We start from the raw sequence: 25779 nt of genomic DNA on the forward strand, positions 1-25779 counted from the left end.
ATCCATCCATCCATCCATCCATCCATCCATCCATCCATCCATCCATCAATCCATTAATGCAGTCATCCATCCATCCATCCATCCATTAGTCCACATCTCTGTCTCTATCTTTGTCTCTCTCTCCCCCTACCTATCCCAAGTGTAGATCTCTGTCCATTATGCTAGCCAGTTGTTATCAGGGAGGGAAAACAGAAAGTAGAAAATGGAGTAGGAAAACCCAAAGGAACTTCAATTTTTTCACTTTCTTGGATGCATCTTAGGCTGTTCATTGATCTCTCCCTTTTCTGAACACTTTAGAGTCTGTACCATACAACTTAGCACTTAGTTATATACTTCGTAATTTTATTTTAGAAATTGCTTCATGCGTCCTTGACTCCTCACCTAAATTGTAAAGTTTTTATGGACTAGGTCCACCTCTTATACTATCCTAGATTCCATAAGGAACTTGGAACAGCACTGGATTGTCAGCTTGATAGAGTGGAGGAAGCTTAAAGTCAGTACACTCAACTTCAAATCCTGACTCTGCCCTGTTATGGGCTTTGGGCAAGTTCATTGAATTTCTTTGTGTTTTAGTTTCTTCAACTGTGAAAGAAAATAATAATCACACTTGAAGGGAGTTGTTTCACAAGATTAATTTTAAAGCAAAATATAACTAAGATACAGCTAATTGGCACAATGAATAGAGAGCTGGACCTGGAGTCAGGAAGACAAGTTCAGATCCGGTCTCAGATACTTATTAGCTGTCTGACCCTGGCCAACTCACTTAACCTTCTCCTGCCTCAGTTTCCTCAGCTGTAAAATGGGAATAATAATAGTACCTACCTCATAGAGTTATTGTGAGGATCAAGTGAGATAATATTTTAAAGCACTTAGCATAATGCCAGACATACATAGCCAGTTATTAATAAATATTTCCTTCCTTTCTTTTTTCCTTCCTTTAAATATTTAGACTAGTCAATGCCACTGGTTCTCCATTGTCATTATAGGAAGCAAAATGAGGTTGGAGACAGATGGATATACTTATTTCTGGTTGTTGATTGATGAATAGCCTTTCTGTCCACAAATTTCTGTAGAAGCTAAGGGGGTGAGGGTGGAAGATAGTGATGCTAAATCAGAATATACTATATTCAAGTAAAAACATTGTACTCTGAATTATTTATGAAGTAAGAAAAGACAGAGAATCAATATATCACCTTCATATCAGACTCTCCCTCCTGACATGAAGGACCTGTGAACACTTTGGGAACCTTTGACTTCTCTGGCTTTTCACCTCCACCTAGATCATCTGGGAATTTCCACATGTTACACATTCCTACCCCCAAGGGTATTCACCCATTCCACATACAAGAGTACTGGCTCACAAGGCTCAAAACATGAACAGTTTTCTTTATAATGGAAAAAGAAAGGACTCATATCCAAAGTCAATGGGTAACCTTCCTCTCAGGGTCCTATGTAGTGACTTACATTATGGTCCAGCAGGGGGTGCTTCGGATTTGATCTGCCATCTCAGTTGATACCGTTTTGACCTGCTGGTGTTGCGCTTTCTAATTTTTTTTTTTTCTGTGCTCCCTTCAGCAGTCAGGACTAGTTTCTGTTTTCTCATACCCTCTACCATTTTTCTACTTTCTTCTCTTCTACATTTCTACTCTTCTTAGCTTCTGAAAGACACAGCCCTTGTGTTTCAGGCCCCTGTCCTCCTTAGTTCTTTTATCCTCCTCAGGTTCCAGAAAGAACATTATTATTCCTTTTCCCAGTAGACAAATTCTCCAACAACTAGACTACACAAGGAAAACATTCCTGGTATATTTACAACTTAAATAATAAACCTTCTTATCCTCCCCCCCCCCCCCCCGTTAACTCTTGTTTTGTATGATACACACAACTGAAGGCCTTATAGCAAGTAGACTCTTGTGGTCTAGAGGAGCCCTCTCCCCTTTCATCATGCAAGGGAATCTCTTTTTCCAATATACATAATTTTGTGGTGACTTACTATATATAGTTAGAATACTTTCTTTGCCAGTGCCTAGGCTTTGTAGTTACATGTAAGTAAACAGTTACTGTTGTGTCGAAGGAGTTAATGGTACACTCACATTCTCCACAATATTCCCTCTGCCCTCTTCCCTGGGCCAACTGGGTGGTATTACTTTAATGACTTAGGAAAGGGAAAGGGACAAAGCTTAGCTGCCACTGGCATATTTCTGGGCGCAAGAAAGGATTTCAACCCATATTACAAATATCCCCCATTTTTTCTTTCATGTAACTAAATACTTTTTTGTTTTATTTCAAAGCAACTATGTAGTGATAAAGAAAAAAAAAATCCAAAGGAATAACAGTCTCATAAAGTGTGTAAGTAATGGCACCAATGTTAGACACAGATCAGAAGATCAACAGTGCAAAATGGAACCTATTTACAAACCAACTTCAATTCAGTTCAGTTCAATTAAATTCAATTAAACAAACATTTATTAAGCACTTATCATTTCCAAGAACTGTGATAGGTGTTATGAATATAAAAATAAAAAAAGTCTCTTCCCTGGAGGACATTTTATCCTACAATTGAATACAAAATGTGCCCAGTAATAATAACAATAACAACTACTACCAACATTTTTGTAGCACTTACTATGTGCCAGGCACTCTGCTAAGTGCTTTATTATTTTTATCCCCTTTGATCCTCACAACAACTCTGGGAGGTAAGTGCTATTATTTTCCCCATTTTACAGATGAGAAAAAAAAAAAACAGGTTTAGTAACTTGTCTGGAGTCACATAGTTAGTAAGTATCTGAGGCCAGATTTGAATTCAAGTCTTCTTGACTTTGGTACAAATAAATAAATGGAAAATATATGCAGAAATTATTTCAAGAAAGAGGGAAGTCTAATAACTCCTGGGAAGGGGGGATGGATCAATATAGTCTTCATATAGGAGATGTCACCTGAGCTCTGCTTTGAAGGAAACTAGGAATTGAATGAGGCAGAGATTAGAAGAGAATATATCATATAAATGGTTGAGTACTTGTGCAAAGGCCAAGTAATAGTAATAAGAGATAGAATTTGTGTATTGAAATAACTAGTAGTTGGATAGGAATGGAGAGTACATGAAGAGAAGCACGTAATATAAAATGAGACCAGAAGTGTAGATGGGAGGCTTTCAGTGCCATGCAATTTTGTAATTCCTAAAGGTAATAGGGAATAATTGAATATTTTTGTTTAGTAGGGTGATATGTTCATCTGAACATTAATTTTAAAGCTATAGGGGTAAGAAGGGAGGGTAAGACCTAAGAAGACAAATAGACTTTTGCAGTACTCTATTGAAGTAGACCAAGGAAGCTATTGCAATAATCCAGATGAGAGGTAATGGTGGATTGAACTATAGTAGAGGTCATGTGAGTAGAGAGAAAGGAGCAGATGTAAGAGATGACAAGGAGATAAGGTCATGTAGGATCATTAAATCAAGTCAACAAAATGTATTAAGTGCCTACTATGTGCCAAACATTGCGATAAAGGCTGGCAACTTATATGGCAATTGAGAGAAGAATAAAGATATTTCTAAGGGGAACGTTGATTACTGGAATGATGGTAGCACCATAAAGACAAATATAGAAGTTTAGAGTAATGGAAGATATTAGTTTTAGACATGTTAAATTCAAAATGCTTATGGGATGTCCAGGTTAAAACATATGACAAACAGTTTGTAATACCAGAAAGTTAGTGTTCAGGAAAGAGATTGGAAGTGATCTTTAGATGGGATTTCAGAGTCTCTCTGCATAGAAATGTGTCACCAAGGAGGAGAATGTAGAGAAAGGAAAAAGTGGCTTGGGACAGGTCCTTGGGGGACCCATACTTAGTGGACAGTATGATGATCATCCAAAAAAGGATATTGAGAAGTCCCAGGCTGACAGATAGGAGGAAAACCAAGATAGAGTAATATTACAGAAACCAAGGAAGGTGAATGTGTCTAAGAATTGGACATAGGCAGCAGTGTCAAATGTTGCTAAAAGATTGAAAAGGATGAGGACTGAAGAAAAAATCTTTATTTTGGAATTAATAGATAGCTGGTAACCTTGGAGAGACTAGTTTCAGTTGGTAGGATGAGGAAGTAGCCATACCATAAGTCCTTAAAAAGTGAGTGGACTACCATATACCAAAATAGAGTCAAAATGGGTTCATGATTTAGATACAAAGGCTGATACTATAAGCAAACTGGGAGAGCAAGGAATAGTTTACCTGTCAGATTGATGGAGAACATAAGAATTTATGACCAAACAAGAGATAGAGAACATTATGAAATTCAAAATGGATAATTTTGATTACATTATGTGTAAAAGTTTTTTGCACAAACAAAGCAAATGCAACCAAGATTAGGAGGGAAGCAGAAAATTGGGAAAGAACTTTTACAACCAGTCTCTCTAATAAGGGCCTCATTTCTAAAATAGAGAATTAAGTCAAATTTATAAGAATACAAGTCATTCCCCAATTGATAAATGGTCAAAGGATATGAACAGGCAGTTCTCAGATGAAGAAATTAAAGCTATCTATAGTCATATGAAAAAATGCTCTAAATCACTATTGATTAGAGAAACGCAAATCAAAACAACTCTGAGGTACCACATCACACCTGTCAGATTGACCAACATGACAAAACAGGAAAATGATAGTTGTGAACTGATCCATTTTGGAGAGCAATTTGGAGCTATGCCAAAGCTATAAAAATATGCATACCCTTTGACCCAACAATAGCACTTCTAGGGCTATATTCTAAAGAGATTATAAAAATGGGAAAAGGACCCACATGTACAAAAATATTTATAGCAGCTCTTTTTGTGGTGGCAAAAAATTGGAAATTGAGAGGATGCCTATCAATTGGCACTAAAGAAGTTGTGGTATATAAATAGAATGGAATACTATCGTGCTATAAGAAATGATGGGCAGGCGGAAAAACGTGGAAAGACTTGTAATGACAGATGCTGAGTGAAGTGAGCAGAACCAGGAGAACATGGTACACAGTTACAGCCAAGTTGTGAGATGCCTAACTTTGATAGACTTAGCCCTTCTCAGCAATGCAAGGATCTAAGACATCTCCAAAATTCTCGTGATGGAAAATGCTATCCACATCCAAAGAAAGAACTATAGAGTTTGAATGTAGATCGAAGCATACTATTTGCTGTTTTTTTTTCTTCTGTTTTGTTTTGTTTCATCTTTCTTGAAGTTCCTCCTATTGATTCTAATTCTTCCTTGCAACATGACTAACATGAAAATATGTTTAATAGGGATGGATACATATACCCTATATCAGATTGTGTGCTGTCTTGGGGAGAGAGGTGGGGAGGGAGGGGGAGAAAAATTTAAAACTTAAAAGCTTATGGAAGTGATTGTTGATAACTCAAAATAAATTAATAAATAAAGAAAAAAAAGAAGTGAGTGCACTGTGAGGAAATGGATGTAGCAAGTGTAGAACACATTCTCTATTAATTTTATTGTAGAAGGGCAAAAAGTTAAAATCTTGAGAAAATGGCAGTGTGACCTCAGAATTTTTAAAAATGTAGAGAAGATTTGTTAATGTTTTAGGGGCCAAGGAAGGTATCAGTAAATAGGTAGTGATTGAAGATGAGAGAAAGAGGAAATAATTGAGGGAGAGGAGGAATCTCCTGGATGAGACTGGAAGGGATAGATGACAGAATTCAAGTGGAAGGGTTTGCCTTTCATGGAGAAGGCTTATCTCTTCATCAAAGACTGGAACAAAAGAGGAGGAATGGGGGATATGGGATTTATAGTGTGGAGTGAAAGGAAAAAAGGGAACAATGTCTTCTAAGAAGGAGGGAGGAAGAGGTAAGAGTTCTTAAGAGAGAAAAGGTTTTTAAAAAAATCCACTGTGGAAAGTGTGATACAAAGTCAATCAAGAATGGTCACATGTCAGTGAAAGCCCTGTTAATATAAAACAATATATTTGTAATGTGTAATTGGTTCAATTACATGACTATCTGTAGGATAATGGAATTAAATAGACGGTGGGATAAGTCAGATTTGGGTTTTGGAAATGTGTAACTTGAATAAAATAAAGGATAAAGAGTTTAAAGCATAGTTAATAATATATGATTGAACTTGTCAATTGCAAGGTTGAGACTATGAAAACAAGAAAGAAGACTAAAACAAATAAAAAACATCTGAGAAAGCATAGCTTCGAATATATGTAACTCTCAAATTTTGGAAAGTTCTATTAAGGTGCAAAAACCCAGATATGTTTAGCCATTATACTGTATCATGACAGCTGATTATTAAACTTTCAGTATAAACATATAGACCTTCCAAGTAGGCAAATGCTATAAATCAGAACTTGAATTATTGATTTGTTGATTACCTAGTCTTAGTAAAGTGATGGTGAAAATGCTAATAATGCTGATTAAACTTAAAAGTATGTTATGTGTGCATTTTTTGATCATCAATTATTAAATATTTACCAGCATACTACTAGTTATAACAATAATAATAATGATGATGATGATAATGATAATAAATAGAAGTAGTGGTGGTGGCCATGGTAGTAGTAGAAGTAGTAGCAATAGTAGTAGTGGTAGACGTATGAGAAGAATGAAGGTAATTGACCAAACATCTTTTTCCATCTTTACATTTGCTGATATATTTTGTGCCAATTTTTTAATCAAGTGGCATAAAATGGTGTAAAATGAAATTTAAAAAGCAAAATATTTGTCATCATTACTTGACTATATCCCTCATGTTGTCGATAAGACAAATAGTTTAGTGTGTCAATCTTGCTGATAGAAATGTTTTTACGAAAGAGAATTCTACAGACTTCATTCATGCCCGTTGAAAGACTGCCAGTGAATTGGCATTACAAAATCTTCATAAAGTAGCATCAGATGGGACTGACAGTAAAGATGCAAGAGGCAAAGCTGATGACATCACAGCAAATTCAGTGGATAAATATAAAGGAGTGCAAGCAAACAATCTTTAGGAAAACAAATTTGCCTAATTTGTTTCATGTGCAGTACCAAATTTTAATGTAACAGTTCTAATACAGCATCTTTTAATAATGTAGATCTTGCATTTTCACAATATTACAAAGACTTTTCATGTTTTTTTTTTATTTTCAAGATCTACCAGCTGCTGGGAAATGTTAATGAACATATTGCAGACATCTCTTAAAGGTTATTCAGAAACAAGCTAGTCTTTTAAAATAAATGCTCCTAAAGTATTGCAGTCACACAAGAATAGCATTTAAGGTATTGGATGATACTACTATAAACAATAGCAAAACTAGAAACCATTTCCATTACTCAAAATCTCCACTGAATAACTTCACCAATACGATTCAGAGCTTGGCTGTAGTTTCACCAGTGTGCATGAAAATTGAAAACCTTACAACTAACAACCTAAATTGCCATCCAAGGATGTGGTAGACTTGCACTGAGGTTTTCAAAATAGTTATTTGAATTGAAGGGCAAATGTACCACATGGAGAAGTAACTGAAAAACATTTCATTTATTCTAAAAAAAAATGACAGAAGAATTGGAAATGCCCTCAATTTTCCATCAAAGAAAGGGAAAATGTTGAACATAACAGAAATATATAAAATAGCATACATAAGATACAAAAAATAACAAAGTAGTGAGAGTCAAATTAGTTGAAGGAACTGGAGAGAGAATGTTCAGGAGATAGAACATGACAACTTTTCAAATATTGGAAGGGCTGTCCTTTGGAAGAAGAATTTGATTTAATCTGCTTGATCAGGACTGGAAGCAATGGATGGAAGATTCAAAGATAAATTTAGGCTTACTATTAGTCACAATTTCATAACAATTAGAAGGCTACAAAAGCTGAATTCACTGCCTCCTAGGTTCTCCTAGAAGATCTTCAAGCAAAGGCTGGTAACCACTTTGCTATATGTTATAAAGGAGACTGAGATCACTTCCAACTCTGAATTTTTGCAGTTCTGCTATTCCATGATCTTTAACAGTAATTTCAATAGGAGAGGTTATGGCATGGTAATTACCATGGTGAAGAATATTCGAGTGAGGAAATCTAGGAATCAAAGCAAGGACTCATAGGCATTTGAGGAAAGATCAATGGAAGGAAAAGCAGGAGTGATTTAATCATTGGAGTATACTACAGACTGTTTAGACAGAAATTAGAAATAAATGAGAAGTTCTAGAAACAGATTGTGGACTTGGCATAGAAGCTTGATATAATAAGAATGAGTAACTTCAATTATTTAGATACCCTTTGGAACTCTCTTTTTACCAAAAGCAGAGCAACTAATAATTTGTTATTTTGCCCTAAGAATATGTTCATCCTTCAAAGGTTGGAGGAATCAAAAGGAAATTCTGTTCTGGCTTTGATACCAATAGTGGTTGAAATGTTAGGAAATTAAGAGGAAAGTGACTGTTCCTTCCTAGAATTTGTGATGGGGAAGGAATAGAAGGATGAATGTAGTCTGATATATATCTCAGATTTGGAAAGAACAGATTTAAAAGAGTATGGAGAAAGAGTATTTACAGTTCCACAGACTAAAATTCTATAAGAGGAAAAATGGGAAACTTAAATGTATGACTGACACAAAGTGAAATTTCACATAAAGAATAGTAGTTATTCAAAGCTGATATGGATGCACAGAGAACTCAACAATCAACTTAAATGATGACATGTATATGTATATGTATATATACACACACACACACATACATATGCACACATATATTATATATTTATATTTAGAATTATATATATATGCGTGCACATACCCAGATAAATACACTATACACCCACATCCATATACATATATATGTATATGTGTGTATGTATGTATATATATATGTATGTATGTATATGTGTGTGTATATATAAAACATCAAAGATGTCAAGGTCAAAAGACTGCATCCCAAACCATCACCAGTCATCCTGACTTTTGTCTTACCCCTAGACTTTGATGGGGGCCATCTTTAGTCCTGACTTATATCTGGCCACTGGAACCAGATGACTCCAAAGGAGAAAGTGAGGCTGGTGATTTTGTACAACCCTGCCTTGCTTAAATCCAATTTACTTGCAAGTCATGGCATCAGCTACCTGATGCCATGGTCCTCTTTGAGAATGAAGGAAAAACCACAACAGACTTCCATGGCTCTGGAAGAGAGAGGGAGGCTGAAGACTTTGTGCAACTCTACCTCATTTAAATCCAATTCACTGACAAGTCAAGACATCATCCATGATGTCATTGGTCCTCTTTGGAAACAAAGGATGAACAACAACAATAACATGCACACATGTAATATGCATATATGTATATATGCACACATACATGTGTGTATATGTATACATGCACAGATGAAAGCAAGGGCAAATGTAGGGGATAAATATAAACAAATAGCATGATCCTGTCAGAATTGTAGAGCTTAGAAAGATCTGAAGCTGTTGAGGAAAGTTAAGGACAGCAGTGGTTAGAAGTTTGGCTGAAAAATCTACATTAAGAGAGACATACCTTACCTGAATCAGAAGATTAATAAATACTAATAATAATGATAGTTAGCATTTATGGAGTACTTCCTATGCACCAGACATGGGCTAAGCTAAATATACCTTTAGATCAAATGGCACTTCATTTTCCCTAAGAAATTTAATAAGGACTTAATAAGGATGAATATATTATTCCTGCATTGCACACATAAGGACTATTGTATTAGATTTTGGCTACCAAGTTTTCAAAAGGGCAATGATAAACCACAGAACATCTAGAAAAAAACCAACCTGAATTGTGAAGGACCTTGAGGCCATGCTGTATGAGGATTGGGGGAATGGCACATGATTCCAGTATTTGAAGGGTTATTATATGGAAGAGGAATTGTATTTGTTTATTTTGGCCCTGGAGGATAGGACCTGGAATAATGTATAGAAGTTACAAAGAGATCGTAGCAGTATCAAAATCTACACACAGCAGATTCTTGAGAAATTGATTGGGTTTTCCCTTAAAATGGTGATGAAACTGTCCCTTGGACTTAATTGGTCCAGTGGACGAAGGTTCAAACTGTGAAAATGATTTTCCAATCACCTAAGGGATACAAAAAACCCAGCACTTGTATGCTTTCCAAATCATGAGAGTCAGCATACCCTTCTGACTAGGCATACCATTGTGGCAAATGCAGAGGTGAGGAGAGATACAACACACTATTGCATATTCTTTCCATGCTCTCATTGAGGAAACTTCCCTTTGTTAAAAAGTTACACTATGTATGTCTATCTCATTCCAATCAGATCTGGACTAAAATATAGACAAATGTAGTCTTGCTTGATGTCAGGAAAACATTCCTAATAATAGGAGTTATCCGAAAGAGGAATAGGCTGTGATGGGAGGTTCCCCCTCATCAGAAATCTCCACGCAAAGTCTGGAGTATTGTTGGTTGAGGGTATAGTAGTGGGTTATTGGTTGGACTATAGGGCCACTGAAGTCACTGAAATTCTTTAATTCTATTATGATGATAAACCACAGAACGGGATGTTTCAAGAATCCCAAATGGATTTTGAATTCCTTTCTGGTTCTAGGGTTCACAGAATAGAACTGACTGAGTTCAAAAGAGGTACAGACCATTAAGTTGTGAAAGTTAAGAAGAAGGTGCTTTATGTTTCAGAATTATGCTTATAACTGTCAGTAGACAAGTTCAAGCAATATACACAGAAATGACTGGCTCATATTGAATTAATAGCAACTCTTGATCTTTGCCATCTGATATGGAGATAAGCAATAAAGGATTACTTTCCAAAACACAGAAACAGAATAATGCATTCATTTGACTTTGTTACTGCTTTATCCTATATATCATCTCACAGAATCAGAGAATCAAAGAATGCCAAAAGTTGGAAGGGACCTCAAAGGTCCAACTCATAACTTAACAAGAACCCCCACTAAACCATACCTAGCCATGACGTGAAGACAATGAGTCAGAGAGAGCCTACTCTTCCCTTAGGAAGCCCCCTTCCACTTTGGCATAGCTATATGCATTAGCATTTCCTCCTTATTTTGAGCTGAAAAATGCCTTTCTGAGATTTTCACCCTTTGCTCCCAGTTCTGCCCTCTGGGGACAAGCAATACAAATCGAACCCCTCTATGTGATGGTCCTTCAAGTACGTGAGTACAGTCCTGATTAAATATCTCCAGTTCCTTTGCCTGATCTTTCCTGATATCCAGCTCTTTTACCGGCTGAGCTGCACTCTTCTATACATTTTTACAGTTTATCAATTTCCTTCCTGAAATGCGTTGCCTAGAATTGAATAAAACACTCCAGATGTGTTTTGACAAGGGCAGAGAGAGTAGTATGGCACTAACACTCTTCTTTGCTGTTGTTCAGTCGTGTGTTTTCTTAGTAAAGATACTGGAGTGGTTTGACATTTCCTTCTCCAGCTCATGTTACAGATGAGGAAATTGAGACAATCAGAGTTAAGTGACTTGCCCAGGGTCACACAGCTAGTAAGTATCTGAGGCCAGATTTGAACTTACAAAGATGAGTCTTTCTGACTCCAGGCCCACTGCTTTATCGGCTGTAGCACCTAGCTTTCCTCATCACTCTCCTAGTGCTGTACATTATTTCTCTCTAATTCCTAATACTAAAACTTCCCTACCTCCCAACTCTTTTCTCTTCCCAATCCTCCACCTCCAGCACATACACACCTGAAGTACATTCCCTAGCAAATTAAGTATTATTGCCTGGCAGTCACATCAGTTATTGTTATTGATAGTATTTGTCTCTCTCCATATTTGAATTTTGCTGTTAACTACCAAAAAGAATATGTACTTTAACATTATCCAATGTATTTCCCCAGTTTTTGCTGTGCTTTAGTATTGCCTTTATTTATATTATTGTAGCCATTTGCTATATTGTTCTTCTGACTTGGCTTTTTTCATTCTACATCACTTTAAACTAATCTTCCCATATTTCTCTGATTTTTTTTCATGTGGTTCATTCCTCAAGGTACAATAGTATTCCATTACATTTATATACCTCAATTTGCTCAGCCATTCCCCAACTATTGGGCACATATATTTTTTGAATGTGTTTCTTATTGCGAACAGTGCTGCTATTAATATTCCTATACATATGGGTCTTTTTTTTTTTAACTTTTCTCTGACTGCCAGTAACCTCTTTGTCATTAAACCAGTGAGACCTCTGGGTCAAAAGGTATGAGTGATTTAGTAGCCTTTTTTGCATAATTTCATATTTTTTTCCAGAGTATTTTAACCCACTTGTACCTCTATCAGCAAGGAATTATTACATGTACATTTTCATAGTTAGTCCCACCTTCTATTTTGAATTTTCCTTCTTTAACATCTTTGCTAATTTGAAAGGTCTGCATGATACTTCAGTGTTTTTTTTTTTTTCTGATTACTGGTGATTTCCAGATGTATAACGTGAACTCCATGCTTGAGTGATTTCTTTTCTGTCTCTGTATTCACCTAGCATAGTGCCTTGAACATAATAAGTGCTTCATACATATTTCTTGAATTGAATTGAGTAACAGCAAATAGAATCTAAAATTATATAAGATTACCTTTTGTTACCTTTTGCACAGGATTGACTGCTGAATTTATGTAAGTTTCCCACTGAAACTGTTCACTGAAAAACACATTAATTTTTATAAAGTAAACAATGACTTTCACAAAAGCATATCTCTTTCACACTGATGTGGAAGAATCAAAATTACAAGTAATCCAAATCTCATTGGAAAGTTGCTTGGCAGCTTTCAGGCAAGTACCATGTTATTGATGATGACTTAAATGCAAAAGTGGTGGAAGAAGAAATATATCAAGGGTAATGTGAGACAAGAAAAGAAGTTAAGGTGGTTAATTATAGCCAACAACTATTCCTGGGGCATTAAGAGAATCAAAGTTCTGGGAAGTCTCCCTAAAATGTTAGGTGGGTCTTCAATGGAAGATTTATGAAAAGTTCCTGGATAGGAACTGCATTTTGTTAAAAAAAAAAAAAAAAAAAAAGGCAAGGAGGGGATGCCACTATACACCACTAGAGGGAATAGCCATACCAAGGAAAACATGGATCCACCAAAGTAGCCATGATGTTATTACTTTCAAAAGAAGAACAGTTGTATTATAATCACTTGCTGTATGTTTTCCCCTTCATTCCCCTCCTCCTCCTCATCTCGCATCACTCAGATAACTTTTGCCACTATCTCCTCCTTCACCCTATCTTATCAGTGGAGAAGCGGCCCCTCTTCTTGTCAAAGCAAATCATTCTATATACATGAGTAATTTCCTTCCATTCTATTTTCTTTAGCATATTGCCTTTTTATCATTCCTACTCTCTTACTTATTTTCAGTCTCTCCCTGTCTACTGGCTGCTTCCCTATTGCCTTCAAACATGACCATGTCCCTCCCATCCTCCAAAAACATTCATTTAATCTGCCAGTCCACTCTAGCTATCTTCCCATAGCTCTCCTCTCTTTTTTGTGACTAAATTTCATGAGAAGGCCATCTACAATTGATGCCTTTATTTACTCTTCTCTCATTCTCTTCTTAACTCTTTCTATCTTGCTTCTGACCTCATCATTCAACTGAATCTTCTCTCTCCAAGTTACCAATAATCTCTTAATTTCCCAATGTGATGGCTTTTCCTCAATCTTCATGTTTCTTGACTTCTCTGCAAACTTTCACACTCTTCATCACCTTCTTCTCATTTCTCTCTAGATTTTTGTGAAGCTACTCACCCATGGTTCTTCTATCTGACCATACCTTCTCAGTTTCCTTTGCTGGATCTTCATCCAGATCATGCCTGCTAAAGATGAGGGTCTCTCAAGGCTTTGTCCTGGGCACTCTTCTTTCCTCTCTATATTTTTTCCTTTGCTGATGCCATCAGCTCTCATGTATTCAATGATCATTCCTATTGTGATGATTCTCAAGTCGACTTATCAAGTGCTAACCTCTCTTTTGACCTCTGGTTTCTCAATTTCTACTTCCTATTGGTCATCCTAAGCTGGAAGCTGTGTAGACACTTTAAACTCATTATGCCCAAACTGAACTAGTTATTTTTACCCCACAAACTTTTCCCTACATTCCCAATTGTTGAGGGTACTGCTATCCCTTCAGTCACGGTCATCTTCCACTCCTAATCCTTCATATCCAATTGTTGCCAAGGCCTGTCAAGTTTACTTCATACCATCTCTCTCGTATGTCTTCTTCCCTCCTCTGAAACTGCCACCACCTTGGTGCAGGCCCTCATCACCTCATACATAACTATTGCAATAGCTCACAGGTTGTTTTGCTTTCCCCATATCTTTATGGTTCAGCATCTACTCAGCTGTCCAAGTGATCATAAGGTGGAGGTGTGCCATGTCACAACTCTAGTCAATGAACTCCAGTGTCACCCTATCAACTTTGGGATCAAATATAAGATCCTTTGCTTGGTGTTTAAATCCCTTTCTAACCTGTCCCCCACTTTTCCAGTCTTCTTATTCCTTACAACAACCCAAATACTCTGCAATCCAGACACACTGGTTGCCTCAACCTTTCTAGAAGATACCCCATCTGTGAACTCTAAGAATTTTCACTGGCTTTGACCCAGGTGTGGAATGCTCTCCCTTCTCATCTCTGCCTTCTGACTTCCTTCTAGTCCTGGCTAAAACAGCACCTTCTATAAAAAGTCTTTCTTAGCCCCCTAATTTAGAGCCCTCCCTCCGCCGATTATTTCAAATTTATCCTGTATATATTTTGTTTGTACATAATTATTTGCACGTTGCCTCCTCTATTAGATTGTGACTTCCTCGAGGGAAAGAATTATTTTTTACCTTTCTTTGCCCCATAAAGGTTTAGCACAATGCCTAATACAGAATAGGTACTTAACATATGCTAATTGAGTGATTGATTATAATGCTAAGATAAATGATTATTTCTCTCTCATATTAATAGCCAATTATTAAAATTGGGGAGACCCCAGCTTTTTTCTCTCAGTCGCATTTCCTTGTCCAATCTCTCAGGGACAGGACTGATGAAAGAGAGGATTAACATTCTCTTCTGGGTATTGCTACTCCATCCAAATAGGTTGGATTTTTAATCTAAGGTGAAACTCCTGGCCCATTGTCTTTTGCTTAGGCTTTGGTCAGGAATATAGATACTTTGTTTAGATTGCCCAAGGCTGGGGGTAACAGAAGTAAATGACATAATCCAAGTTCATTAGAAGAGGTCCAGCCCCTCACTATAATATTCATTCTCTCATTACTTGTTAACCAATCAGAGTTGATTGCTACCCTCTGGAACACCCACTTTTCCAATGCTATATAAGCCTTGAGCCTGCAGCCATGAGGGTCTTTGGCATTTGAGAGTGCCACTGACCTTTTCTTTATTAAAATGTTGGCATTATTAATAAAATGACTAATTACCCAGAAAATGACTCTCAAACTTTTTAAATGCCACAGTGCTTTCTCTCGTCATCTTCACTTCTTGGAATCCCTAGGTCCCTTCAAGACTCAACTCAAGTATCACCTTCTATAGGTCTTACCCGAGTCCCTTCAATTACTATGCACTTTTCCTCCTGAAATTACTTTGTGCTTGCTTTGTGCATATTGTCTTTTTACTTACCTGTATTCATGTTATTTGGAATGTCATTTTATTTTCATTTTTATATTCCCCAGTATATATCACAGTGCTTACGACATAGTATATGTTTTAATGAATGCTTGCTTAATTGACCTTGGGCAACACCCTTAATTTCTATGGGTATCAATTTTCTCATTGATAAAATGAGTAGCTTTCTCTAGCTAATCACAAAAGTCCCTTCCAGCTCTTAATCCTATTACAAAAAAACACACTTGTTATAGGGAGGTGGAGGAGTGTACAAATACATATTTCTTGAATTTGAATCTTGAAACCTTACCTTGACAAATGCTTTGTCCCTACTGTGAAAATGTGACTGTCTCACATTTCATTCTGCTTACACACACACGTACACATGCATCCACACACACAAATTAACACTACCTCCACTCCCCAACCATGGCTCCCCAATAGCACATTGCTTCAGCCCTTGAAACTAGACTAATACATTGATCATAATTGCAGCTCTGCCAGCAGTCATGTAACTGCTTAAAGACCTCAACAGCCTTCTGGCACTTAAAGGAAGAAAAAAAAAACATCTAATTAATCACAGGTGAAACAGCTTGGACTGTCTCCAAAAGCCCCTGAATTTACTGCCAAGCTTTGATGCTAATTTTCTTTCTAAGTAACCCCCTAAAGAAATTTACAATTAGGTAATTAAAGTAATGAATGAAGAGATACTTAGATGAAGAGAAGGGAGAAGAGAAAAAAATGGAGAAAATCATGTTTTTATCCTGTTACAAATGCATCTGTGTCTCCATCATCCACAAACCTCAATTTGAAGTTTCCCCAAGTATTTTTCCCTAAAGCAAAATAAATAAATAGATTTTTAAAAAAAATCCATATTTGAGAGGTCCAAATAAACCATAACAATGAAAATTGTTAATATATCATGTTGTTGGGTTAGGGCTAGGGGCTAAATCATGAAACAGAGAAGGAATCTACCTCTTCTAGTTTTCTCCTTTGGATTTGCTTATGTTCCAAGTGCCATTCTGTGACTATCCCTCTTCCTCGGAGTCTAACAGCGCCAAAGATTGGACTACCACATTTTCTGGCCCTTGAGAATAGTGATGGAGTTTTTACACTCTGAAATGATCAATAAATGTTTAGATTAGGCAACAGGATTGAGAAGAACTCAGTGAGTTTGGTTGACAAAGATTACCAAAGCCTGAAACAGTACCCTCCATTTCTGGTTTGGGTGGGAGGAGAAGCAAAGTTTGAAGCTGTCTAGAAAGTAATTGATGGAGTCTACAATCCAGGAAATGGAGAAGGGTGGTCCATCACACCCCAGGTCCTTTTAGGTCTTCCACATCTTCCCCAGAGAAGAGAAAGATATTGGTATGGAAACTGGATTAGTGCATGGCTCCCTCTAGATAGCATGTCTAACTTGTGCCTAGAATAGGGCATAGGATCCCTGATTTAGGGTTTTGAAGACTATTACTTTAGGGAATATGACTGTGTTCTAGTTTTTCCCTGCAAAGTTCCCCATTGTATCAGTTTCAATGCCACCAGTCAGACTTCATAAAAATGTTAGAACTACAGTGGCTCTCCAAATGTAAAGCACTTGGAATGTAGAAGCATGCAATGTTAGACCTGAAACAGACTTTGGAACAAGGGTTCTTAACCTTTTAAATAAGTGTCATGGACTCTTTTGGCAGTCTGGTGCAACCTATGGGCCAATTTTCAGTATAATAATTGTTGCCTATGTTAGTAAAGGGAGGAAATGCTAAATTTCAATTAGAGATTAGCGAAAATTAAATTGTACATTTTTTCCACATCCAAGTTCATGCATCTTTTGCAAAACATTCAAGGACCCCTTAAGTGTTTGTGGACCTCAGGTTAACAATCCTTGATTTAGAACATAAAACTTTGGTGCTGAAACAAACTTCAGATATAATGCTAGGGGCAGAACATATGTTAGAACAGAGATTGCTGGAAATGAAAGGTGCTCTAAAACATACTAGAGCTGGAATAGACTTTAAATCACAGATCATAGAATATTAGAGCTAGAATGGAACTTAGACTTTAGAAAACTATAGCTGGAAGGGCCAATTAGAGGTCATCTGGGTCAGTAGTTCTTCAGGGACACTTAGAGACCCCTTAAACATTTTAAGTTGTATCTGTGATATCAAAACTATTTTTATTTATCCTTCTTATTTCTGTTGTCTAGGATATTTGAGAAACAAATGATTTCTTCAGGTCATTTTCTTTCTAGGAAATTTATGTGTCTCTTTTATTGAACATCCTTTCCCCCCCCCCCCATTCATGATTAAACTTAGAATTGCTGGGTGGGTCACCTTAGGTTGCATTTTGAGCTGCTTTGCTTTTTGGAACAAATTATTCCATTCTCTCCCACAGTTTTTATTGGGTGTAGAATAGTCTTGTGTTATTCAAGTTTGCTTTCTTTTATATTTGAAAGTCTTTCTCCTGGTCACTTGCTGAACTTGTTGTTTGTAATTGAAATTGTTAAATTTAACCACTATGTTTAACCACTATGAGTCTGTAGCATAGCGTCCCCCCTCCCCCCCTTTTTTCTGGAGGTCCTATGTAAATTTTTTTGGATTGGCTCTTTGTTTTCTGTGTGCAGAAATTGTGAAAAGTTTTCTTGTATTATTTCATTCATTAGAATGTTCAGGTTTTTTAACTTGTTGTGTTCTTCTGGTAGCTCTGTAATCATTAAATTATCTCTATGTGTCCTGCTTTCAATTCAATACAGACACTCCCACACATACACATATTTTTTGGGGATCATACATTTTTAAGTTATAATTTTTTTTTCTCTTCTCCCAGATTGAACTTCACTTTTGTGTATTTGTATTTTCAATCAGTTAGTCTCTCCCCTATTCCCTTCCCCTCTAGCCTCCTTTGGTGAGACATCATGGATCCAAGTTTTTTTGTTCTACCAATTATTTCTGTTGTCTAGGTCATAAATTCTGCTTTCAAAACTCTTATTTCTCTTTTAAACTATTCAGGAACATTTTTTTTTGTATTCCATGTTCTCTTTGGAATCTATTGCATTTTCTGCCTCATAAGGTGTTGACTTTTCTTTTTTCTATCATGCAATAAATAGATGCCTGAAAATTCTTTCCTCTGATCCAGGGGCCATTTTTCTTTTTGTTATTAGTATCTTCCCTATCAGTATATCTGCTATTGCTCAAGGTCTTCAATTGAGATTTCTTCCCTCTGATATCTTTGATAATTTCAGTCTACCTCTTCCCCCTCTTTTTCTTCTTCTGCTACTTACTTTCTGACCCTCTCTCCTTTGATGGAAGTTTCCCTGGATCTCAGAGCTATCTCAACCTCCTCCAAAATCAGTTAACTAAATATTTACCAGCTTTACTATCTGCCTCAGTTGACTGCTTTAGGGGACAGAAGTGGACCCTACTAGATGTTGGGCTCTTTCCATCAGGTTGAGTAGAGTGCTGCACAGCCTCATATGTATTTCTTGTCATGGTTCCTTCTGTTTCTCAGTTCTCTGGCTAAGCTCTGTTGCAGCATAGAACATTACCAATCATCAGTACTGTCACATCCTAAGCAAAGTTCTATCATCTGGATCTCTGAGGCACTGAGAGTAGGGGGAAAGGAGTGGTTAGAATGCTGTGGCAGGGTAGCTAGGTCATGCAGTGGATAGAGCTCTGACCTTGAAGTCAGGAGAACCAGAGTTCAAATCCGGCCTCAGACACTTGCTACTTACTAGCTGTATGACTCTGGGCAAGTCACTTAACCCCGATTGCCTCACCAAAAAAAAAAAAAAAAAAAGAATTCTGTGGCTAGCCCCACCACCATAGAGTGATGGGCATTGGGAAGTGGGTGCTGAGTGAGGATGTTTAAAAGTTAGGGAATATTGTGTTAGTCCATCAGGTTTTTAATTTGTTTGAGTTCTTCTTAAGATACTAATGTATTTTCAGCTGTGAACATCTGAAATTTAACTCTTGTGCATAATTCCTACTTTTAGAAAAGTTTAAGAGGTCCCCAGTTTAAGAGGTTTAAGAGGTCATGAGGATCAGAAACAAATGCCTAAAACTCCACCTTGTTGGTCATGTGACCCAGTCAAAACTATTTTCTTAATAATTTTAAGATATTTTAATTTCTAATGTGGTGAATATAAATAAATATAACAGAAATATGTTGTAGCGAACTCATATAGACCTACTAGAGAGCTGATTGTTGGATCTACTTTGTTGGCATTCACACCTCTGATGTCATCAATTACTACAAATCAGAGCTTGATATGTTGTTTTGTTGATTGTGTAGAGTTCAGAAAATCTTAGTAATGCATATCAAAGTTAAAGTGTCATGTATGCATTTTTCCCCTCAGAGCTGTTTGTTAAACATTTACCAGCACACCACCATAGGATAAAACCCACATAAACAAAAGACCTTTAATATTTTTAAGAGTGTAAAGGGGTCCTAAGAACAAAGACTTTGAGAACTGCTGATCTAGTCCAATACCTTCATTTTCCAAGGGAAGGAACAGATGGGTCATAGTTACCTGTCTCAGAGGATAGAAAGGGTCACAAACAAGAGAGCCACCCATCATTGCCTTGACAAGTTTTTTGATACAGCTGCTTGACGAAGCATATCTTTATAGTTATTGCCATCATCTTACAAGTGGAAAAAGGGCAGACATTACTACCCTTTGGCATCACCTGCCTCTTTTACTGCATCCCTCTCTCCTCTGTTCCTCTTTTCTTCTCTCCTGACTAGCTGTTTGAAACCTTTAACTCCTAAATAGCTACCTTACAGACCAAGCTGCTGGGACAGAGCTAGAATGTCTCATCAGTATCACTTCAAGAGGATTGTGATACCTAAGTGCTCCTACCTCCCCAGCCTCAGCACAGAAGACTCTAATGACTAAGGTAAGGGCCCTCTGTCCCCCTCCTAATTGGCTGAAATGTGAGTGCTAATGCAGGTTGAGAGACCAATTAGCTAGTCTTGTTTCAACTGAAGCTGCATCTCAGCATCAATTATGCTAAACCACACACTGTTTTAAGACATTGCCCTGCCCTTTTCATTTACCATGGGACAGTGTGGTATGGTGTGAAAAGATGCTGCTGGCCCACCTGCTGAGGACAGTAGGTGGTTTTGTGCGCTGGTGTTGTTTTTAATGATTATTTTTTAATATGCTACTAAATGTTAGTATAGGGGTCCAGAGTTGGATTTTCTCAGGCAAATCAGAAAACAGGTGGCCAAATCATACTACTTAAACCCTGTGACTGTGGCAGACTCCACTGGATCTGAGAGGGAAAGGAGAAGAGAGTGTGAAGTCCCAGAGAACCAGAGAAGGGCAGAAGTTGGGTGAAGTGGTGAGGCAGGGTGGCAGTGTAGTTCCTATTGTACCTATTCTTCCAGGAATTGAAAGCCCCAGCCCATAAAGACTCCTTTGAAAGTTCAAATCTGCTTGGGGAGAGCTGGTAGGAGTGGAAACCTGATGTGATTGTATCACAGGATGATGGGAGCTCGATTGGGAACTAGAAGGGATTGTAGAGACCACCTAGTCCGCCTTCCTCATTTTAAAGATGAGGAAACTGAAATCTAGAACGGGAAAGCAACTAGACAGCCCAGGGGATAAAGCACTAGACCTAAAGCCAGGAAGACCTGAATTCAAATCCAGCCTCAGACACTTTCTAACTGGGTGACCCCGGCCAAGTCACTGACCATCTGCCTATTCAGTTTCCTTTATAAAATGGGGATAAAAACAGCACTTTTTTGTAAAGTACTTAGCGCAGTACTTGCTACCTAGCAGATGCTGGATCAATTCTTATTCCTCCCCTCCCAAGTCCCATTGATATTAAACTACAGAATTACAAGATCACAGAATCAGATTTAAAGCTTAAAGAGACTTTAGAGTTCAGTTAGTTCAGTTCTGTCATTTTGCACATTAAGAAACTGAGGCCTGAAGTGCTGAAATGACACAACCAGGATTATATAACTAGTAAATGCAGAGGTAAGTTTGGACCTTTTAAATACTATTCCTCCATCCAATAATAATAACCCACATTTATAATGCACCTTAAGATTCATAGTGAGCCTAAGTAGACAGATCAAGACTGTACCCCCTGTGAATAGCAGTGACCCCCTTCCAATGGCACCACCCTCTGTGGCACTGTATAGATAACAGACTCAGAAGATGATCTGTCTTGGAGGGCAGCAGTCTGTAGTTCTCTTAATATTCCAGATTTATGACAAAGTGGATTATTTCTCTTCCGCCACCCTCAACTCCTTGCAGAAGGTAAAGATAGGGGATTGTTGACATCAAAAATTTCCTTGCCTCACATGTGCTACTTTGTCTGGTGTCTCCTGTATGATTCATCCACACAAAGCATTCAAACCTGCCTAACATCAAAAAGTAAGGTAAGACAAGCCACTTTGCGGGACCACAGTACATGGCTAATCTGATTATTTCTCCTCTTGCTGGTGATAATAGAATTATGCAAAAGAGGCCTTGACCTAGTAAGGATTTTCTCTTTCTTTAGACTTGGCATCCTCCCCTTCATCCTCCACACGGTTCCTCTCCTCTCCATCTATTTTCCTTTCTTCTCCTGTGAAGCCAAAATATCTTTATCCTGCAACTGCTACAAAACAGGGGGATAGTCTCATAAATCCTTTTGAATGAGTCAGGGGGAGGGAGGGGGAGAGCGGATCAAGAGTCTATAGTTAGCTCAGGTGGCTGCCCATACACTTAGTGAGCTTATTTAAGAAAAGGCTCCTTAGCCCTTCCTCCGTCTACTTCTTCTGCAAGTCACTCTGACACTAGGAGGGGTGAGCAGCTGTCACTGGTCATCAGCTCCACATGTGATTGACAATGAGCAAAGTGCCAATGACATTCCCCCAGTTAGACAGTCCTTGGAGGTGAGATCTAGGAGATAACTCACTGAGCCTCAAGACTTTCTGTCACTGAAAGAAAGCTGTGTATGTATCTCATTACTAGTAATGGGATAGGTTAGGTTAAATGACTTTGAGGTCATGTCAAAAGCAATGAGAAACTGAAAAAAAAAAACCAAAACAAAACATAAAGGAGAGTAGGGTGGGGGAAGGTAGGTGGTGCAATGGATAGAGTGCTGGTCCTGAAGTGAAGAAGACTCATCTTCCTGAGTTCAAATCTGGCCTCAGACACTCACTAGCTATGTGACCCCGGGCAAGTCTCTTAATCCCGTTGCCTCAGTTTCCTCACCGGTGAAATGATCTGGCGAAGGAAATGGCAAAACACTCCAGTGTCTTTGCCAACAAAATCCCAAAATGGGGTCCCAAAGAGTTGGTCATGACTGAACAAAAGGGTGGGGAAAATAGAGAGGAGAATGAAATTAGTAGATTTTACTGAGTGAGGGTCATAGTTCTATACTGAAACCACAGTTGTCTACCTAAAAAAAGGCCTAGAAAGAATCAGGAGCAGAAGTTTCTTATAGAAAGAATATAAAGTGAAACACTGTGGCACACTGAAAAGATACTGAACTTGGAGTCCCATACCTAAGCTGAGTCTGGGTTCTACCACTTAACTAGGTGAATGATCAAAAGCAAGTCATTTAACCTTCTCTCATCTTGTTTTCTCATCCACAAAACAGGGATAACAATACTTACACTACATATCTACCCTACCTTGCTGGTCACTTACAAAAGAAAAAGCACTATATAAAGGTGAATTATTTTGTTGTTGTTAATTATATACATTAAAGGGTTCTTGTAAGGATCAAATATAACTAATAAAAAACTATATGAAAATATAAGGTGCTTCAAAAATATGTCATTTTATTACTATTTTCAGCTTTCTTCAACTATTTGCCTCAATAGCAGACCATGTGGGCTTTTTTTTATACCTCAGTGCAAAATTCAACATATGAAGATGCTTAGTGTATATTATTTGTGAAGAATGACGATGAGTTATCATAAGCCCCAGACCCCTTTTTCTCATATGCCCACTCTGTCAAGGGATTTCTAGGACTCCCTGTTCTAAAAACTGGACTTGCTCTTGGATATAGTAGAGACTTTGTTAGATAAGTTGTCCCTAAAATCTTAGTGCAGTTTTAAGCTATTAAAGCTTAACTTAATTTAAGCTACTTGAGCTTAAAACTGCACTGATTTTAAAGATAACCTGTACAACACCTCAGAGCCCTCTGTCTTTTCTACTAGATCTCCTAAGATGTAGCAGTTGAAGGAGTACTGGATATGGACTCAGAGGATCAAGGTTCAAATTGTGGCCCAGTTACTCTCACTTGGGTCAGCTCAGGCAAAATCCTTTTACTTCTTTGGGATTCAGTTTCTTCATCTGTAAAACATGAGGGTTAGACTAGATAATCTTTCCGGTGCCAGAATTTGGGGGCACACTAAGGTCAAATGCTGGGGACAGCTAACAAGATATTGGGACCCTGCCACCCCTGCTATCATGATAATTTATGATAAATACAGGTCCAGCAAGAAAGGGGTCACTGGTTTAGTAAAGTGTGTTTGCATTCTAGGTGTGGTTTGCAAAGGATGGCATCATAAGTCTGTGGGCGAGCTAAGGATCCACTAGAGTGTTGGAGGATTGCTTCACTGGATATCCTAAGATCAGCTCCCTCGAGAGAGAAACTTATGGACTGCTGTGGCTGTCTTATGTTTTCTGTGCCTGTTTATGGGCTCCTGTGAGTTCTTTTTGTCTTGAGATATTTTCCGTGGGACGAAAAAGAGTCTTCTACCCAATATGTAATGGCTACTTTGAATGCTTGGAAAGTATGAAGCTTATTATGGGCATTTGCATAAAACTACACACAAGTTAAACATAAGATATATTTGGAGATTTCCCAGAATAAACTCTTAGTGGCAGCAATAACTAACCAATAAGAAATATGATCTTTTGGAGCAGAACTTAGATTACACCTAGTTCAAGATATTGTAGAAGCTAGAGGATGGGGATGTACTGCTATGGGCTATTATCTAACAGCCATCAAGAGTTGGTGCTTTAAAATTAAGGGGAGAAATTTGACTGATCTTTAAGTAATTTAAAATTGTAATGAACTTGCACTGGGCTTGGTAGTGGTACATGTCTGTAATACTAGCTACTGAGCCTAAAGTGAATGGACTGCTTAAGCCTGGGAGATGTGAGCTTTAATTGGCTAAGCTGATTGGGAGTCTACACTAAATTGGAATTAATGTGGTAAGCCCCTGACACCAGGGACCCACTAAGTTGACCAAGGTGTCATGAATGGGACAGTTAAAAAATGGATCAGGTCTAAGATTCCCTGCCAATCAGAGTGATACCAGATTCATAAGAAACCCTACATTTCTGGCCTGAGTAAAATAGGGAGCTAGGTACTGTAGTAAATAGAGCTCTAGGCCTGGATTCAGGAAGACTTGAGTTCAAATGTAGACTCACATACTTACTAGCTGTGTAACCAAGTCACTTAACTCTGCCTCAGTTTCCTCTTTTACAAAATGAGCTGGAGAAGGAAATGTCAAACCACTCCACTACCCTTGCCCCCAAAAGGGGTCACAAAAAGTCAAATACAACTGAAATGACTGAACAACAACAACGACAAAATAGAGAGACCCAGTCTTAAAAAAAAAAAAAAGTTGTTTTGCTATTATAAAAATGGCAATGTATTGGATTAATTGCCAGATAGCTCATTTCTGTTTATTGTATTCTGCTGAACTATGCAGTAATTTTTTCTCTTTCTAAAGACAAGGTATATTGCAACAAAATATGATTTGTAGAAGGAGAAAATGATGCGGTGGAAAAGTATTGGATTGCGGGTGGTTAGAATATCTGAGTTCTATTCACAGCTCTGACACCAATCTACTCTATGAAGTTGGACAAATTATTTAGCATATCTGGTCCTCAATTTCCTCACTGAGGCATAAGATTGTAGGACAACCAAAGTTACTCCCAACTTTAACATTCTGTGATGGTATAAACCTATGATTCTCTTATATTGTTTGTATCATTTATTTTTATCTGGCAGTGTTCAATAGAAGAAATGAGTTTTAAATAAAGGCAATTTTCCTTCATTATGATGTACCCCTAAAGATGCATTATCTTCCATAAGAAGTTTTGAGCCTTCAACTTCACTTATATAAAATAAATAACTGTGGACCACAGAGAGTAGATTTTCTGGCACTAAAAGTAGGTCCCTTTATGCAAAGTAAAATTAAAAAGTATGATTCAGTGCAAGTCCTTGCATGTTGTACTAAAGGTGCTTGCCCTA

Source organism: Vombatus ursinus, unplaced genomic scaffold, assembly GCF_900497805.2.
Source record: "Vombatus ursinus unplaced genomic scaffold, bare-nosed wombat genome assembly UNPS02014778.1, whole genome shotgun sequence".
NCBI lineage: Eukaryota > Metazoa > Chordata > Mammalia > Diprotodontia > Vombatidae > Vombatus > Vombatus ursinus.